We start from the raw sequence: 19,909 nt of genomic DNA, 5'->3' as shown, positions 1-19,909 counted from the left end.
CAGACTTTGGATAATGTCCCAATGACCTGGCTCCCATGAAAAAGAAGAGTTTGGGGTTCTTTCTTCCTGTTTTGAGGTTCTTAAAGGGACATCACCATTGTATTCCATCCCCTCCTTCTTCTGCCAATTCCAGGGCAAGCACCAGCCTCCTCGAAGAGCTCCCTCCCCCTGGGCCTGCCCACCCCCCCCTGCCCTCCCCCTGCCCTCCCCCCTCCCCCCTCCCCAGCCTTGTAGCAGAGAACGTAATTAGGCTTTTCCCAGGACGGCACCCCCTCTGTGCAGTCGGGTTGCCCATCCAATGGGGGATAATTTATGGAAATGGGTAAAGGTGTTTTAAATTATTCAATTTAAATGTAAATAGAGGAGATGGTTTTTCTGAATAAATTGTCTTATTTATGTTCCACCGGACTCCCCTCTCAGGAAAATATGGAGCAGTTCGGAGCCCTCTGGAGCACCAGGCCTCCTTTCTCTTTAAATAATGTGGAGCAGATCCACGCCCCTGGGGGGCTGTGTTCTGAAGGCAGAAATGTCCCTGACAACCTCTGCCCCTGTTGCCGAGATCAAGGAACATGTGAGGGCTCCCCAGAGGCTGTCTCATCTCACCCTGTCCAGGAAAAGTGTGGCCAGCCAGGGCAGGCACACAGAAAGCAACCTCCCCACCTTTATTTGCTGCAAAGCAACACTGTCGCTCTCTCCTCTGCCCCATCTCTTCCCATCTGGATCCCAAGTGGTGGTTGGCAGCTAGCTTCACACCTTCCTGGAAAACTCCTCCATGCTCTGAGATACTAAAGGGCTAAAAGCATTTCTACCCTAAACAGGATCCCCTAGACACAGGGCTTCCTTGGCACATCTCAGACATTGCCACAAGTGCCCAGGGAAGGACATTTGTGGAAAGGGGCTATTCTTCATTCAGCCCATCTTAAACAATTGTACCTATGAGTGGGTATTGGGAGGCAAAAGACAGACTATTGAACAAAGTAGCTCCCATCATTTGGAAATTCGCTGTCTCTGGAAACTTGCAGGCAGGGCAGCCTGGTTTCTCTGTGAATGTTTTGTGTGTACACTTCATCCTGTGACTAAACCATGAGGCAGCTGTGGCAGTATGAGTGTTAGATCCACTCACAGTAACTCTCAGAGAAAACAAGCAGACAGCAACTCAGATTCTTCCAAAAGTGTTGAGAAGTCTCTCTCCACCCTCACCAAAAAACTCACTTGCCTCATATTGGCTCATTCTTGACCCAGGAGACTGGCAAGGAGAGGGGATTGCATAGGCCAACCGTGTTGTTGGCTCTGGAGATGGGGTCAGCTCCTCCAGTCCTGAGGCAGTATCAGAACAAATGGCCAGGAGCAAACGGTGTGGACACATTGACTGTAGTAACTAACAGCTGAGTAAGTACACAGAGATTATTGAAATGTTTGTTTCTGAACTGAACTGGATCAGTTCCCACCTGCCCCTTTAAAAGAGCCAGACCATTGTCCATGTGCCACAGTGTGGAGAATCAGACCAACGGCCCAGGTCACAGACTAGATAGCAAACTTGGTCAAATAAGGCACTGAGATCTATCTAGATGCCTTAAATCTTTAATAGGATATTGATAAATAAAAGGACTTATTATCTAAGCACCACCTTCATCACCACCTTCTCTGTCATTGAGTCCTTTGTTCTGCAGATACAGACTGCCTACTTTGTACTAAGCAGAGCTAAGTACAGGAAGTTCACTGGGGAAAGAAAGCCATACTTCAGGGTCTGGTCTGTGGCCTTACCATCCTTGTAGAAGACTCTACCATGTTTGTTGTTGGTTGACTGTGCTGCAAACTTGCTATGTTTGGGAGTTTTCTTCACCTTATCAGTTGTAACTTCCCAAGTTAGAAAGCAGAAACTTGATTACTCAGCCACCTTTGCAGTTGGAGCACAGATCTGTAACTCAGATTCCACCAATCAGACTCACTCATCAGGGACTGTAAGGAGGTGATGCTCAGAATCCATCATGCTGGCAGGAGTGGAAATGGTAGTTTCCGGCTGTTGGGCAGGTGGGATAGCAAGATTGAGTTTCTGGCCCAGAAGTTCAGTCAGTAAGCAAGAATAGTAAAGAAGAAGCTCCCCTGGTGCCTGGAGGGGCAGCAGCAGCTGTGGGTTTCCCACTGGGTCAGTTGTATGTGGAGTGGGCACTGTGCCTGCCACTTAGCCTTCATTCTGGCTCTCAGCCCTTGCTATGATTGTATGAGACACCAGCATGCTAACAGATTCCTTTTCTGCTTAGCCAGGTCAGAGTCAGTGTCTATTACTACAGCTACAGACCCTGACTATCTTAGTCTGCTCAGGCTGCTATAACAAAATACCATAGACCAAGTAGCTTATAAATAACAGAAATTTATTTTACTCAGTTCTGGAGGCTGAGAAGTCCAAGATCAAGGCCCCAGCATATTTGGTATCCAGTGAGGGCTTTTGAGTTCATAGTTGGCAACTTCAGCTGTGTCCTCTCATGGTAGAAGGAGCAGGGGCCTCCCTCAGGGCTTTTTTATAAAGGCACTAACCTCATTAAAGTCCCCTTTCTCCAAAGGCCCCTGGAGAAATATGCTCATACGGAATGTGTTGCCATCCCAGGTCTGTCCCTCATCCTCGCCAGCCCTGCACACATACCCCCACTCTATCCTTTCTCCAGGAAGAGCCAGAGGAAATGGACAAGCTTTCTGGAATCAGTGTCACACCCTTGGGCATGATAAACAACCAGAGATCAGCCCCCAGGGGGGTGGGGCACTTAATGGCTTGGGTATCTGACTGACGCATCATTCCTTGAAAGACAGAGCCTGGCCAGACATGTTCTGCTCATGTACTTATTCTCTGTACACTGCTCTGCTTGGGGAAGACACACGAAGCCCAGCTGCCCCTTCCATGGATAAGCCACTGCACTTTCCATCCCCTGATAGTGTACCTCCCCACATGGCAGAGGGGCCTGGGCCGGCCCAACGCTGAAAGCAATGGATGTGACCTTAGCCATGAGTGTCAGACCTCTGGTGAAGTCAGACCATCTGCATTCAGGCCCAGCTCATCTTCTCACCCTCTGTGTGACCTTGAGCAACTTACCTAAGTAGTATTAACCTCCCAATGGGATACAGTTTGCAAAAGGTTTAGCATGGTACCTGGCACATGGTAAGTCCTCAGTAAAGTTAGTTATTATTAGTAGTATTATGACTCACTGCAGTCAAGAAGGTCTTGGTTACTCTCATCTGAATCTTACCCACAGCCTTTATGGCTTATTCTACTCCCTGTGGACTTGGAACTCGGTCGTCCATAGGCCAAGTGAGAGGGAGAACAACAGCCCAGAGAGCAGAAGAGCTATGTTCTATCTCCCTCACAAGTCTATCAGCCATGATTCTGTTTAAGTTCAGCTGGCACAAGTCAGATACTCAAACACTCAGGGTGACATTTAGGCCCCTGAGCCTCCTCCATCTGAGGACAACAACTTCATCTCTACAACTTTCTCTGCCACGAGTCTAGCTCAGCAAACTGATGTTTCTTCAGGCAAAGAAGCACTTATTTAATGATGAAAAACCAGTATCAGCTATTACCAGAAGTAAAGGGAATCCATGAGTCCCCAAGACAAGGGAGCAGCTCTTCCCAGTAAACCTGTTATCTAGGAGAGGGCCAGCAACTCTAAGCAATTGACATGTGCATAGCACTTTAGAGTTTACAAGTGTTTGCCCAATTGCTGTCTTACCCCAGGGATGAGGTCTGCAGCATATGGACCCTTGGGGGACCCTCAAACTATTTTCAAACCATAGCATTCTCCAAATCCTTGCCTCCTTATAGTCACGCTCCTTTGTGATGTGGCTTTGTAGCTTCTCCCAGCAAGAAATGGAGCTTGTTTCTTCTGTGGAATCTGAACTGTCTTGTGACTTGCTATGTTACTCAGCTTTCTGTTACTCTGACAAAATACCTGAGAGAGTTACCTTAAAGAGAAGAAAGGTTTATTTTGAATCAGAGTTTCAGAAGCTTCAGTCCATGGCTATTTGGCTCTGTTTGGGCCTGTGGTGACATAGCACATTGTGGCAGCAATACATAGCAGAGGAAGTTCACTTCATGGTGACCAGGAAGCAAAGAGAGGGACAGGAAGGGACGGGGGTCTCAATAGCCCTTCAAGACCAGGACCCCAGTGACCTAACTTTCTCCAACTAAGCCCCACCTCTTAAGGGTTCCACCACCTCCTAGTAATACTACAGGTTGGGGACCAGACTTTTAACACATGAGCCTCAGGGTACATTCAAGATCCAAACTGAAGCGCTCACAGTGACCAACAGAATTCAGGCGAGGTGACAGAGAGCCAGTTCTGAGGCAAGGCCAAGACCAGAAAAGTCACTCAGCTACTGTCATAGTCACCAAGTCTCTGGGTGGCCCATGCTCCCCAGGACCTTGAAGAAGCTGGGCTTTTCTGCAAAGAGCCAATCAAGCTTCTTCCTCCTCTGTCCATTGCGAGACCCTGGCCCAGCACTGGGCCAAAGGGGTCAGTGCTGGCCTCAGCCCCACTCTTTCCATCCACCTCAGCACTTTACACCCTGAGGCATTTCCCAGCAGAGAGAGCCCAGGCGGGAAGAGCTGCCTTGCAGACAAGCCTGGGGTGGGATCTCCATAGTGGAGAAGCATCCAGGACCAGACTCGCCCCCACCGCACCCTCTCAGGGGGAGCAATCAGCCCCAGGAGCCGCAGCACGGCCGCTTGACATTTGATGGGAGTCATTATCAGACACTTATGCCCAATCAGGCCTCAAGTGTCTCTGAGGGCCCCTCTGCTGCTGCCTCCTTCCAGGGAGCAGTATTGGGAGGAGAAGAGGAGCCCACCCAGGCTGGGCAGAGCTCCTCAGGACCCCCTCCTTGGGCTCCAGTCCCTTCTTTCTTGCTCAGGCCCCCAGGGGCTTGTTGATCCCACAGGCAGAAGGCCCGGCTCCCAGGTCCTCAGTTCGACTCGGCCAAGTGTGTGTGCTGGGTCACAGCTTCGACTCCTGCTGGACTCAGGGAGGGCTCTGCTCCAGGCTCACATCTCTGGGCTTCCTGAGCCCCCAGTCACCTCCCACACTCAGTGAGGGCACACATGTGTACCTGGTACACACTCCAGAGCTCCCCCTCTGTCATGGGAGCTCCTGCTCTGTCCAGAGTGCGCCATGGCTTAGGAGCCAGTAGGCCTGGGCTCCCCATGCCCGGCAAGGGTGGTAGGCAGGTCATGGACCCTCTCTTGCTCTGAGAGAGGACAATGACCCTCACTACTACCACCGCCACCGCCTCTCTGGTGGAAGCCGTTGAGAGAACCACGTCACTTAACGTATGGGGAAGCACTTGATAAACTATAAAGTAAATGCTAGGGACAGTGTCCGCCTATAGACAAGCTCAGGTGAGCAGGTGCAGGAGTGAAGGAGAGCACGTATGTGCACTCTCATACTCATGACTGCATGGTGTTTCCCTTTGCACCTCAGATATTCAATACCACCATTTCTTGGTTTGGGATTATCTATAGGTTTTCACGATCTCCGTCCCCATGCAGGCAGTGAACCTGCACTATCAATGTGTTGCAGCCCAAATGCAGAGCCAGAGATCTGAGCTTCCCAAAGAGGTGGGGGGAATAAAAGCCCTGTCCTATGATGTAACATCTGTAGGAGACACAGATACAGACACCTACGCTCTGCCAAAGGATTTAAGGGCTCAAATGAATATGAAATACAAAAAAAGAAGCAGCTAGAACAATGTGCCTTGAAAGGAATCAATCCAGGAAGCTTCCTGGGAGAGGAGGTAAATCTGAACTGGGTTTGGTAGAAGTCTGGGCATGCAGGCAGCAGGAAAAAGGGCTGTGGGGTATGACAGAAACAGATGTGCTTTAAGTCTTCTGCTATCAAATAATGGTAGAGTGATTTAGGTCTTACAAGGATTTTCCACCCACATTTTCACATTTGAAGTTCATTACAGTCGTCTGAACTAGGCAAGTCAGTTTTTATTATACAGATAGGAAACTGAGTCTCAGACAAGCAATATCCCCGAGTCTGCAAGCTAGCAGGTAGTGGCTCTGTAGAAGGGCTCAGAACTCTGACTGCCCTAGCCTGGGGCACTCTGCACAGGTCTCCCCATGATCACCCTGATCACCCTGATTGCCCGCATGTCTGCCTGTATCTGTGAGCCCCAAGGGGACACGTGCCATGTCTGGGTAATGAACTCAAACTCCGGGCAGTGTTTGGGATCTTAGTTAGCAGAGGGTAGTGGTGGCTTTAGAGTTGGACACAACTGAGCTCACACCCCAGCTCTGCCATTTTCCTTGGCTTTGGCTTGTCCAGTCCTCTCTGAGCCTTGGTTTCCCCACAGACAGGATAGATTATTGTGAGCGTCAGGAGAGAGAATGACCATGAAGCACCTAGCACGATATTTGGCACATAGTATTTGCTCAATTAATAGAGCAAAACTCTATGCTTAATAACTTGGTAACTCCTAGGCTTAATATTATGGTTATTATTCATTATTATAAGGCAAGACTTTTCTGATGGCCACTTCTCACCAATCTGTGGCTTCCAGGGTACATAGGTTTCTCAAAACCCACACAGACCTCCCCTTACTATTTTAGCAGCTGGTTCCCACCAACACAAGTGATACACTTTCCCTTCCATTCACCTGGGCCCAGTGTCCAGTCCAGACTGCACATCTTACAGGCCCTGGGGACACTCCACCAATTGACATCGGACCCGACCCCCCAGCAACCTGTTGAAATCCATTTCGGTCACCAGAGCTCTCATTTCTGTTAAAACTCCATTTGCCAAGAAAGCGGAAAGGTAATTATGAATCCTAGTCTTAAATCACTCTGCCGCTGAATTATTAAAGGGAAGAATTAAAAATAATCAGGCTTTTTCATTACACTTCATAGCAGGGAAATTAAAGGTTTAAGAATGTATTTTTTCCTCAAATTTAAGTATTCATTTTGGAGATTTATAAGGGAGTTGAAATGATTCCCCGCGTGCCCGGCTCTCCTCTTTATAAGAGGGGGAAAGAGAAAAAACCTTGTAAAAATTAAAAGAGAGATAGAGCAAAAAAAGGATTTAACATAAAGAAGTACAACTGAGTGTTTTGCATGTTAATACATTTTTTTCTGCACAATTACACTGCTGAGTGATATGGCAGGGAGAGATCGGGCTGCTGCTGATTTCAGATGCTGGTGTGAAATGGCAAAGGGGTCTGAAAGTCATGCAGGGGCATCGGGGCTGGCCCCAGATCTCAAAGCACTAGGAAGCAAGCACTGCTCTGGCCACCATGCTCCTCTCTTACAGGTTGAGGAGCCTGGCTCCTTCATGAGCAGAAAACCCAAGGCACCGAGATAGGAGGAACAGCAGCCTGGAATGTTAGTCATCAAAATCTGGAGGCAAGGGGCAGATAGAGATGGTGGAGTGAGTCCATCAGCACTGCCCAGAGGTAGAGCAGGGACAGGGAGGCACTGGGGGGCAAATCCCAAGACCCCAAGCAGATGAAGAAGAACAGTCCCATCGGGTCTCTGGCTTCCCGGGTCCCAGCCCAGCAGGGGAATGCAAACTTGGCACTCTGGCAGGTGGAACACCTCCTCCACCTGGCCCAGCTGCAGAGGGAGGACAGTCCAGCAGGAGCAGCCCAGGTGGCACCCACCCAGTAAGGCTTCCAGAGGGAAGGAGCAGCCCAGAGTTAGTGCCTCCAGCAGAAGAGAGGCTGCAGAGCCCAAGCACCTAGGCACTGCCTGTGTCACAGCTGCTGGGGACACTGCACTCCCCTCTGTCTGGAGACAGTATGAGGACAACACAAAATTGAGGGTGCAATCAACACACATGCATCACTGGCAATAGCTGGGTGGTCTTAAGTCAGAACCAGAGGAGGGAGCTGAGAGAAGGCTGGGCCCATCCAAATGTGCACCAACAGCTAGCCTGCCTCTCCATGGGGATGCCGAGCAGAAACACCTCTGTCCTTTGTCTCTTCCACTCACCCCGCAAGGGATGGACCAGGGATGGGGAGAGGAGAGGAGAGCCCCCTCCCCCAAGGAACTGAGACCCAGAGCACTCAGCCGCCTGGCCCCCTCCCCGTGATAATGAATTACAGGGAAACGCTGCTGAGAGGTGTCAGAACAATTTCTATTAAACATAATTTCCTAATGAAAAGGTTATGAGGGAGCCCAGTGGAGCTAATCAGGATTGAATGCTCACTCCAGTTGCTCTGAGGGAGGGGACTTGAGGCCTGCCCCTTGGTTCCACCTGGTGTGGGCTGGAGAAAAGTTCCCCTGGGTGGGGTGTGGCCCCATACAGATTTTGCATGGACAAGTTCAAGGTCTGGCACATGCCATTATTGGGAGCTCACAGGTGCCAGGCACTGTGCTAGGTGCCCTGCAAAATCTACATGATTATCCCCGTTCTCAGGATGCAGAAGGGCCATATGACTTGGCCAAGGTCCAACCCTTAAAAACTGGGCAGGATTAGAGCCTGGATCTGTCTGACTGAAAGCCAGGCGCATTGCCTCCTCCCTTCCCATCTCCCAGGGTCCTGTCCACTCTGTGGATACAAATGTCATTTGAAGGGCAAACGCAACCCTAGACATGGGGCAGGGCTGGGGCAGAGCAGAACGCAGCTGTAGCTGTGTAACTTCTGCCCAAGGAGCCTCCTGCACAGACCTCACCCTCCTGCTGGTCTCGAGCTGAAAATATGATGTGTGTGAGCAAGAAAGCAGGGGTATGGGTTCCAAAGGAGCTGGGACCCCTTGGAGGCTGGCATGGGTCCCTGCTGAGCTCAGAAGGGGCATGTCTGTCACTGCAGCCAACTCGGGGTGCTGTGAGCCCTTTGAGGCTGTGAACAGGAGGCACTGAGCCTGTGCACACACACCCCACTCTGGCCCCAGAAAGGACCCCAGGCCAACTTTGTCTCTGAGCAGAAACCCTTCCTCCTTCACTCCCCATCATTGTGGGTCTCAGATGCTAAATTCACTCATCAGGGCTGTGCTGAGGGTGAGCCCAAGGACCTAAAACTAAGAGGAAGGAGGGCTTTTTTAGAAAGTTCAGAGATTCCACCCAAATCCTCCATCATATGCCTTTTAGAAATGGCTTTGGCCTCACTGGAAGGAGATTGGGGTGGGGGGGTGGAGCACGAAGGAGCAAGTGTGTTATCGATGTGAGACTGAATAGAAATGGGTAATTACTGTTGTCTTGCAACTTAGAAGCTCCTGATGCACCAGAGCTCAGCTTTACACTTCTGCAAATATTGAGATATTTCTTGGAGAAGGAAGGATGTCTCAGAGATTCCCTTAGGATCAGAGGCAGGTCTTTGGAAGCAGCATGAGGAAATCTCCAGGCCTGCAGGAATCTCCCCACCACCTCTTAGGCTGGGGAGAAGGAGATGAAGTGACAGGAGACCCTGTCAAGGCTACTCCTCATCTCCCATCCACACCTAGCCCTCCTTCCCTTCCCCCTCCTCACCTTGCCTGGCCCATCCCTCCAGCCCCCGCACCCCGCCCTGCCAAGGAGCCGTGGCAGGGTGCATCTCTCCCCATCCCCTATCACAATGGAGCTGTCACTGGCTGCCATGCTCCTGCCTTCCTTAGGACCTTCAAAGCCAGGAACAGCATTAAATATGCAGCCACCTCCCCAGCTCCTGCCCTCCTTGGCTCCCTTCCTCTCATTCCTCCATGCACATTAAACTTGAACATTGCTGCCCAGCTTGAGGATATCGCTGAGATGGGGCTTTATTTCCAGGAGGTCTAAAGTGTTTATCCCATCTCCCCTCTCCCCAATGAGATCAGCTTTCCTCCTCTACCCCCTTAGACTGGAAGGGCAAGTGAGGTTTTTGCTGAGAACAACAGTGGTTCTCAGAGTGTGATCCCGAAAGAGCAACAACATCAGCATCACCTAAGAACTTGTTAGAAATGCAAACTCTCAGCCCCCATCCCTTATTTATTAAGTCAGAAGCTGGTGTTGGGGCCAGTAATTCAGGTTTTAACAAGCCTGCCAGGCAATTCTGATACATGCTTATGTTTGAGAACCAGTGGCCTAAAGATGGGTTCTATCAATGGCGAATCAATATGATGAAGTTCCTCTGGGTCCCCAAGGCTGTGCTAAGGCCAGCAGAGGAGAAAGCTACCACCTCCCCTGCTTGGAACTGGGTGGCTGTGGCTGACATCGGGGAGGAGTCGTCAGTACTTGGTGCAGACTCTGAGAAGGGTGGAGGCCACAGAGGAAGAGAGATGCAGGCCACTGGGAAAGAAGAGGAAGGAAATTAAATGTAAGTAATTGAGGTCAAAATCTGGGCAGGAAATGGGGACAATAACTCCAGGGGCCACATGTATGTAGTGTGTCTGTCTGTCATATTCTCTGTCTCAGTGGGAGATGAACAGAGCAGAGTAAGCACCCCACAGAGAGGTGCACTGGCCAAGAGCACAGCGCAGGAAGCAGAAGCGGGGCTGGGTGCCACTCCCCCTCCCATTCCAGGCCCAGGAAGCTGTTGGAGGACCTGAGCCAGCAGTTGGCAGGATCTCAAGGAGCTGAGGGTGGCAAGGAGCGACCTCAGGGGGCCCACTGAGGGCATCTGGTACAATTCCTGCTGCCCCTACATAATCACTCAAGCGACCCTTTTGGTTTCAGTAGCATCTCAGCTTGGACATATTATATGTTCACCCCAACCACAGGTGACCCAGAGAGACAGAGAAGGCTTGGGAGGCATTTGTCAGGAAAGAGGAAGCAGTCTGAGTGCTTGGGGAGGAGAGTCCTTATGGGTATCTTGGGCGGGGTCCTCTGGCCTTGAGCAACGAAGTCTGCTACCATCCTGGGTTGGTTGGATGATTCAGTGAGATAATGCTCCAAAGGATGGAGAAGGCGTGAGTGGGGCTGGAGCCAGAGCCCAGGTACAGCCGGGACGAGGAAGGGGGCATGGAGGAGGGAGTGGAGGAGGACAGAGTCAGTCAAAGAGACCCGTGGGGCTTACCGTGGTCCCCCCAGAAATGCAGCACATCTTCTTCTGGCTGCCATTTCCTCATCCCTCTCTGTTGAATAAAAGAATGAACCCCGCAAGGAATCAGCCCCAGGAGGGAAGGACAGATGTTCTCCTTTTCAAATTCTCTGCTCCCTATTCCCTTTCCCCTGTGACTGGTCTGGGACATAGGAAAAGTCCCACCCAGGCCACAGTGGCCTTCTCCATCTTGTCCTCCATCTCAGCCACACTCTCTTCTCTCTGCCCACCCCTCCTGACACTGTCCCTCAGCTGAAACTGGTCTTCTGTAAGAAAGTCTCTCCTGCTTAACCCTCCCCTTCTCTCCGCACCCTCCCCACAACCAGCATCCTTCGGTTCCTGGAGGCAGGAATCAGCAACACAAGGCAAGTGGAGAGCAATGGGCAGAGTCAAACTATTCCCTGGCCCCCTCTGCCCTTTGCCTTTGGAAAATGATGGTGACATCTCCTCCAAGGACTCCCCCTCTTGTGAGAATGCTTGGCCATGCTGACATTAACATGAATTTGTCAATGCCTGGGCTCCTCTGTCTGATGATGAGGCTGAGAGGAGCTCACAGCCAAGGACATGGAAGCAGGGACAGGATAGGACACCCGTCTCCATTCCCAATGCCTGCCACAGATGCTCAACCATGATCATAATGAGGAGGGAGAGAAGCAGAAGTAGGGAGGGGCCAGTTCTTTACCCAGCCCAAGTCTTTGGAACCCAGGTTCAGTCCGAGATTAGGGTGTAGCTCCAATTCAGACAATTCCTAGGGCTGAGGCTGGAAATAGTGATGGTGATTAAGGAAGGCTTTGAGATCAAGTGTGAGTGCTGGTTAAGGTGCACACAGAAACAGGCAGATCAGAGACTACATTGTTGTTAGCACGAAGCCCGGAGCTAAAACTCATCCTCAGTTTGAGTTTGTCCAAATGTACTGGGACTTGCAGCAGGGATCAGTGCTGTGGGCTGGGCCTGCCAGGTAAGGAGACTGACAGACCAGTGACTGGTGGAGAGGGCAGGAGTGACCAGCAAGGCCGTGCTGGGTGGGATCTGGCCCAGTACCATGGACAGCTCCAAGGAAAGCGCTTTGGTGGGCAAAAGAAGGTGCTGAGATTCCCACCTGCTTTCCTGGTCCCCCACTCCTTCCATGACATCATGGCCACTGATCCCATTCACCCCAGACTCACCCCAAAGAGGACCAAGATGACACCATATCCCCCGGGGAGTCTGAGCCTCAAAGCTTGGGTTCTAGTTGAGAAACCTCTGGTTTGGACTTTTACACGATGATCATTCTCCTAACAACATTCAAATTTCACTCTTGACTCCCAGGTTCACCCTGCTTTATATAGCATCTCTTATTCCTCTGGTTCCACCCTTCCCATGGGAAAATTAGGGGGCTCCCAAGCCTGTGGCTCTCATTACTCTCTTCTCATCTTCCCTTTGTCTCTTGAGTCCTGAAGAGTAGGAGGGGAGTGCACCATCCCAGGGACTCCCTCCTCAATATTCCCAGACAGTTGTCACAAAAGAGGAGCTAGGAGCTGAATTATGGTTAAGGACACTAGATACTAAATACAATCATCCCCATGTCCTTGTGGATCATGAAGACTTCCAAGATCTTCAGCTTCAGCATATCAATCCAGCTCCCCAAGAGCAGGGGGAAGTGGTCATCATCATGCACTGAGCACCTACTATGTGCCAGACTTTGTCAATGCTACCTCATTGAATCATCAAGCCAATCCAGGTTGCTGGGTGAGATTATCCCATTTACAGATGGAGAGTCTGGTCCCCAGAGAGGTTAATAAGCGGTACAGGACATGTACAGATCTGGGATTTGAACCCAGGTTTGTCTGTTGGCCCAAACCTTATACTTTTTTTTGGCATGTCATGAACTCTGGTTGTTAAAGAGCTTCAAAACCAACTTGGCAAGAACTCTTCCAGCCTGGATCTCCACAGGTACACCCATGTCTCCCGGGGACCCTGAAGGCTGGAAAGAGGGGCTTTACCATCCACTCCCTAGGCTCACTGAAGTCTTGACCTGAACAGAAGCAGGGGAATGACGGTCATCCCCATTCCAGGGCCTGGAAGTTCCTGTGGGCTGCCTCCTAGTGGCTCAGAGAGTGGCCAAGCCATCAAGGAGCATGGCTTCCTCTGATCCTTTTCCAAGGTAACTCCAGATGATACATCTGCATGTGCCATGGGTACAGCCTGAAATTACTCCCTTGGGAGAGTGGAAATGGCCCAGAGCCACAGAATCTAGCCCTGGGGATCTAGCCAGTCCTCTCCCCAGAAGTCACCTGGACTGGGGGCAAAGGTGAGCTGGGAGAATAGGAAGATACCTGTCTGGGGAGGCTCTGGGCGAATGGCTAGCAGGCCTGGCTCTCCTCCTGTCCCTCTGTAGTAATTAACAGGCCTTTGTTCCTGTCCCTGATCTGTCTGGCAGAGCCTTAATCATCCTCTTCCCTGCAATGAGCAGCCTTCTCATTAGGGCCTTAAGAACCTCTATTATAAACATGTAAATGGAACTCAACGAGGAGGGAAATATTTGACTGCTCCAATTTCCTTTGTGTTGCTGCCAGCTCTGGGCTGCACACGCCCATGATTTCATTGCTCAGCAGCCTGGCGCCAGCACACTGCCCCCACCACCCAGTAGTCACCAACTGCTCCAACTTCTCCTATCGGAATTTAATTACCTTCGCCAGCAAATGTTTGGAAAACCTATCTCCTTCAATTGATTCTAAAGTCAGATTTTTCATTCCAAGATACTTAATGGCACTTTAGCCATTGATGGGAACCTGGGAGCAGGTGAACCTGGCCACAGGGAACCCTCAAGGTTAGGAAAGGTCATCACAGTTAGCCCCCATCTTTCTGCAGGTCGAGATTTCAGTGAGCCAGGATGGAGGCAAGTCTCTCTTCCTTAAAATCTATGGAGAACCAAGCTCCTGAGCTTCATGTTGATCTGGACTGGAAGTTCTTTCTGATGTCTGTCAATGCTAGGTGGGCTTTTAGTTTCATTCCAGTTTAGTCCTCAATGAAAAAAGAGCTCTACTAGACAGTAACCTGTCTGATGATATGAAAGGAGCTGATTAGCATCCCTCCCCATAGCAAAATATAACAAGATGAACCCTGGCTCCCTGAAGCCCCAGGCAGGGGGTGCGAAGGGCTCCCTCAGCACAGTGAGCCTTCATGGGTGTGACTTCCCATGCCTAGTCCTCCCCAATGCCTGCTCACCTTCCCTTCCCCTTTCCAAGTCTAAATCTCCACTCCACTATGCTTCAAAGCCTGGATAATGTCTCCTCCATGGAGCTACTCCATATCATTGGACCACAGTGACCTCCCACCGCTCATGTCTGAGCACACTGCATGTCTCCTCTTTGGAGTTTAAGGGGTGTCCCCTATGTGGTGGGTCCTTGTTGATCTCTAGCTGGCCGTAGGCATAGTTGCGTATGCTGCCCAACTTAGATAAGTTACTCCCAAGGGTCTCTCCTTCAGGCAGAGGCCACTCTTCCACTGCTGTGTCCCTCACTGCTCTGAGCACAGAGCTGGAACAGGCTGACACTCAAGAAGACTAGGTTGCCGGCATGGCTGCTAGCAGGTGGATGGGCTGGTTGGTTAGTGAACTGCAGACTGTTTGGAGGGTGGCTGGGCTGGCAGAGTGGAAAGCAGTGGGTATGGGCCAGTTACTACCTTAGGCCTCTCTGCTTCGAATCCGCTCTTTAGTGCCGGGTCAGTGATAATGGAGCTGGGCCCTGAAACCATTTCTCCTCTGCCACCTGACTCTGTTCAGCTTTGTTAGGAGAGGGGCTGGAGAGACATTGTGGGAGCAAAGGGCTTCTCTTTCTGGCCCCTCCAGTGAGGCGCAGGCAGCACACAGCTTCCTCCAGCACCCCAGAAGGTAGCCTGCCTGCCCCCAGCAGAGTCCCTCAGCAAACTGCCCACCACCAGTGGGCTTGGGCTGGGCCTTAGCTAACAAGACTTGGATCTCAGCCCCCTGGTGCCCTGGGGGCAGGAGGCAGAGAGGCCTTTCCAGGCTTCTTCCTGCCCCTGGTGTTCTGCCTTGTCCCAGCCTAGAGGTTGCAGTGCTCCTGTATTTTTTCCTATATTTCCTTCTTGTGTGTGTGTGTGTGTGTGTGTGTGTGTGTGTGTGTGTGTGTTGCGGAGAATTGAACCAGGACCTTGCTCATGCTTAGCCAAGGAGGCGAGTACTCTACCACTCACCACATCCTCAGCCTTATTCTTATATTCTTTGGAGAAAAGGTAAGTAAACTCCTGTTATAGTAGGTAATTTCCTGTTATAACTAACAGCTCTTTATATTAAACCTTTTCTGTTAATATTAGTGTGTGGTGTCTATCTCGTGATTGGAAAATAGCATAATAGGTTGGTTTGTGAGTTGGTTGATGGGCTAGATTGTAGGATGATACGATGGTGGAAGAGTAAATTGATTAGTGGATTGTTCGGTTAGCAGATTGGCCGGTTGGGTTAGTGGCATGGCAAGGTGTAGGATAATAGATTGGACTGGTTAGTGGAGGGATGGTAAGCTGGTGGACACGGCTGGTGGTTGGGTTACTTGGAGGATGCTCCTGGCCATGGCGTTTGCATCATGTCATAGGAAAGGATGAGTCCCAGGGAGGACCCTACAGTCCATTCCTGCCTACCCTGAGGGGACCACGCTGCTCCCCAACAGGACCCCTTGGTCACACCATGGCTGCCAGGGTGGGAGGGGTGCAGTCAGGCTGTGGAGGAGGTTCTGAGGAACTTAGAGAATTGCTCAGAAGACAAGCAAAAGAACCTCGAAGTGTCAAGGCCAGCCTGCGTCCCCTTATCACCCCACACCAGCTTCCTGTTTCTCCTGTAGGCTCTGGTCAAACCCCAGGTACTCCCTGATTATACCCAGGTGCCCTTCCAGCAAAGAGCTAAAGAAGTCACAGCTTTCTGGGAAGACTCATGCCTCTGTCCCTAGGATCTCTCTAGGGAAACTCCAGCACAGGGGTCTCCACGAAGCCAGGCTTGGACTTTGCCCTGTCCATCTGGGGCACCAGATTTTCTTTCTTTCCCTCTCCCTCAGTCTCCATCTCCTCATGCTTCAGCCTCCTTCTACCTCAACAGCGCCTCTCACTATATCACTTGCTTGTCCTTGAGACTGGGACTGAATCCACCTACAAAGCTTTGGTCCCTTTCCCTCTCTGGCCTCTCCCTCCTCCCACCCCCATCCCAGGCCTTGGGGGTGGCCCGGCCACCCCAGCTCCCAGATGGAGCCACCAGGACATTTTCCAATTGCATCTTTCCAGGATCAGAAAAAGAGATTTCAGAAGGAAATTGCTTTCTCCCCTGCTCAACCTAGATGGGGCTATTTTTTACTCGTCTTTTTTTTTTTTCTTCCTCTCTCTCCCCCTCGCAATCTTAGTAAAAAATGAGAACATGTCTGAAGCTTCTCCCCTTGCTTGGACCAGGTTTTATCTCTCCTGAGGTCTGCAGAGGTCTGAAGAAATCAGAGAAGCCGTACCCAGGGGAGCTGGGATGGCATCGAGGTCCCATCCTGCAGACTGGCTGTACCCCGGGCCGCCCAGCCCAGAGGCCAGGCCTGGGAGCTGCAGGGAGAGCAGATCAGGGGAGCCTGTGGCTGAAGAGAGCAGGGCCAGTTTGGGGCAAACCTGCGAAGTAGGGGTTCCCTTGTCTCCTCCCAGGAATGTCCCCCGTTCCCCTCCAAGTATCTCCAAGTCTCAGGGCAGAGGCACAGCACACAAGTGTCCCCGTAATGCTGAGAGCAGTGCTCATCTGTGCAGGTTGCTGAGGATCACTCCCTGGAGAGGAAGCAGCCGGATCTTAGTTCCAGCCCTGCTTAGAACCACTTCTCTGCCTCAGGCTTCTCACTGGGAAGAGAGGTGGGGGCCTTGCATTATTATTGCCCAGCTGAAAACTATAGCAGCTAACACTTACTGATGCTGAGCACATGCAAGTGGTCTGCCAAATTCTTTATGGTATTAACCAATCCTTATAACAGGCCTCTTAGGTAGGCCCTATTATTAGATCCAATATGCAGATGGGGAAACCGAGGCACTAAGAAGCTACTTAACTTGTTCAAAGGCCTGGGACCAGGTAGCTGCTCGACTCCTCCTCCTAACCCAGGGGGTGGGGGAACAAGGAGCAAAGGGGCAAAGGGCCAGAGTGAGAAGCCCAGGGTGCACACGCCGAAGTCCCCTCAGCACTTATCATGCCCCATCCTGTCCCCCACCCTGGCAGCCTAGACCATACTGTTTAAGGCCTAGGTGCTGAAGGAGGGAGAGGAGGTTCCAGGCAAGAAGAGAGAAGCCACCTAGGACCCATGGCTGCTTGGCCTTAGCCCAGCCCACGGTCGTCCCGATCTCCTTGACGTGTCCTCTTCTCAGGCGCTCTGTGCCAGCTGCTGCCACCTCCTCTATGCCCACCCATTCCTTCACTGGCGCTAAACTTCAGGTGACCAGGGCCACCCTAGCCACTGTGATGGGAACAGGGAGCAAAGAACAGAAAGGTCTCACTTTACCTGGGAAAGAGACCAGGAAGTCTAAGCTGTCTGGACAAGACTGAGGAGGGAGAACTAATGAGGAGACAGCAGGCTGGTGACAATGGCACATCCTACAAGCAGTGCTGGGGCTGCAGCTGAGCGGGTCACAGCAACTCTCTTCACAGAGGGACCTGTCAGGAAGAGCAGCAGCAAGGCGCAGCCCCTCAAAGGCAAGACACCCAGCACCCTAGGCTTCCTCTCAGGGGACCCCCTCTCCAGAGCCAGCCCCTTGACACACCACACACACACACACCCCCCACACATGCACACATGCACACACATTCATCTATAACAGTAATCTGTGTGCACTTTGCTGCCAAAAGGTTTTGAAATATTTTTAAAGAATACACATAATACCCTAAGATTAAATATCTAAATGGATGATTTCACCCAAGCATTAGAGTGACAGGGCCTCATAGGCAGCTGTGGGAGTGGGAAAGTGAGTCCACGAATGACAGAAGGAAGCAGGTGGCAGAGATCCAGAGATAGACAGAGACCCAGAGAGACTCCAGGGAGAGACCAAGAGTGCGCCACCCCCAGCGGCTCCCCAAGGTCCTGGGTCCGGTCACCAGACACGCCACCTTCTGTAATGAATGTCCCTTTCCTGTAAAAGCAATCAAGAGATGCAGAGAAGAAAAGCAGGATAACGAGGTGAGATCAGAGGGGAGGTTTTCATACTTAGAAAATTTCACTAAATTAGCTCTAGGCACGGGGGCAGCCAAAGCAGAAAGGAAAACAGGACAAGATTCTCAGGACCCATGAACCAGATACTCAATGTTAGAAAACAAGCGTGTTTGCTGGTTTTGTTCATCACAGTCTCTGCAGCACCTAGGACAGAGCCTGGCAATAGTAGGTGCTCAATAAATATGTCAGATACATGCATGGCTGAACATCAGTTTTTCAACACAGGCTAAGGTTTTTCTGCCACTTAGGCCTGAGAATGAAAATATCCATGATTTGTCCTAAACAGGCCATTGAGGAATGTGGTAGGCAATTCATTTGTTCATTCATTTACTCTACAGTATTTATTGCACACAACTCTAGCAAGCACTGCTACAGACAAATTGGTAAACAAAATATAAGAACTTCTTTCCTCAGGAAACTTTCATTGTATTGGCAGGAGACAAACAGCATACAATAAACACAGGCCACTGATGAGCCTGGATGTTAGAAGGTTGTGTGTACTGTGGAGGGAGATAAAAGATACAGAGGAGGGGTAGGCTCAAGCCTCACACAAAGGTGACCTTTCAACAGACACTTGAAGGAGCGAGGGAGTGAGCCAGGCAGAGGCCCAGGGAGAAGGAAAAGCACAGCGGGGCCGGGGATTTAGCTCAGTGGTTCTGCCCCCTGCCTCACAAACAGAAGGACCCGAGTTCGATCCCCGATACCAAAAAAAGAAAAAGGAAAAGTACAGTGGCCGCAGTGGCCCTGCCCCGGGTCTGGTGGGGCGGCTGGTGCCCCTGAGCTAAGCACAGGCCTGGGCCAAGGGCTGCACCATGCTGCACAGTGGCTGGGCTGTGGGCTTGGGTGGACACTGTAAGAAAAGCGCTTTCCCGGAAGCAGAGGAGGAAGCAGGTGTAACTCGGGCAGGAGCCCCACACACACACCAGGGCCAAAGCAGTTCCCCAGGAGTCGAGTCAGACCAGCTGGCCTCTTCATGCCACGGGTGCAGCAGGGGACTATAGCAAAGTGCCTGGCCCCTTGCAGGCCACCTGGGTGTTGCCGCCTCCATCCCCAGCCACCTCCACTGGGAGGGCCTCCATGCAGGACAGCAACCAGCTCCTTTGCTGCTGCACCCACCCAGGACACACACACTGGCGCACACACATACACACGCATGCACCCACTTTCTCTCTCAAACACATGGACTCTCTGTCACAGACATTCATACTCATGCACACAGGTGCATGCTTGCACACCCACGATGCCAACACTCACACACACCCCGTACAGGTAGATCCTTGGACTAGTACCAAAAAGAGATTGGACTTCCCAGAATTCAGTGTTTTGTGACCTTTATGGCTCATTGACAAGACTGAGACTCTGATAGAAGCCAGAGACCCTTTCCCTAGAAAAGACTCTAGCTTTCTCTCCATCCCAGCCCTGCACATGCACAGTGCACAATGACACTCTACTCCCCATACTCACACACCAGCACATGAATTTCAGGGCTTTGTGCCCTTCCAGGAGGCCCCCCATGGCCCAGGAGCCCCTCCAGATGCGCAGTCCAGCCCTCAGGGTCCTGAGCACAGACAGGAGGCCTCAGGGTCTACAGGCGAGTGTCGGGTGAGGACAAAGTAGCCCTGGTCCTGACCGCTGCTGTCACTTCTTTTCTTCCAGCATTCAGGTTCATAGACAAAAAGTGAGCAAGACTTCTGGCCTAAAGGGGGAAGAGAAATGAGCACCTAGTCCATG

The 19,909-nt window shown here is 51.3% G+C and overlaps 1 long non-coding RNA gene across 3 annotated transcripts in view; it reads right to left on the bottom strand.

Moving 5' to 3' along the window:
- Nucleotides 1-19,909, bottom strand: part of LOC110344321 (uncharacterized) — a 110,435-nt gene that overhangs the window by 25,930 nt on the left and 64,596 nt on the right. For 2 of the 3 annotated variants that reach the window (XR_015451691.1, XR_002386823.2), the window contains one exon: nucleotides 19,647-19,874. This is a non-coding gene — a long non-coding RNA (uncharacterized LOC110344321). Of the gene's footprint in view, nucleotides 1-9,521; nucleotides 10,226-10,952; nucleotides 11,011-17,473; nucleotides 17,626-19,646; nucleotides 19,875-19,909 lie in introns of those variants that run through there. The other variant, XR_015451689.1, reaches the window with a different exon arrangement.

Source organism: Heterocephalus glaber, unplaced genomic scaffold (genome assembly GCF_053883595.1).
Source record: "Heterocephalus glaber isolate CG9 unplaced genomic scaffold, H.glaber_assembly_v1.0 deba00001429, whole genome shotgun sequence".
NCBI lineage: Eukaryota > Metazoa > Chordata > Mammalia > Rodentia > Bathyergidae > Heterocephalus > Heterocephalus glaber.
The sequence above is the reverse complement of the archived record's forward strand: the minus strand, read 5'-3'. Positions and strand labels throughout refer to the sequence as shown.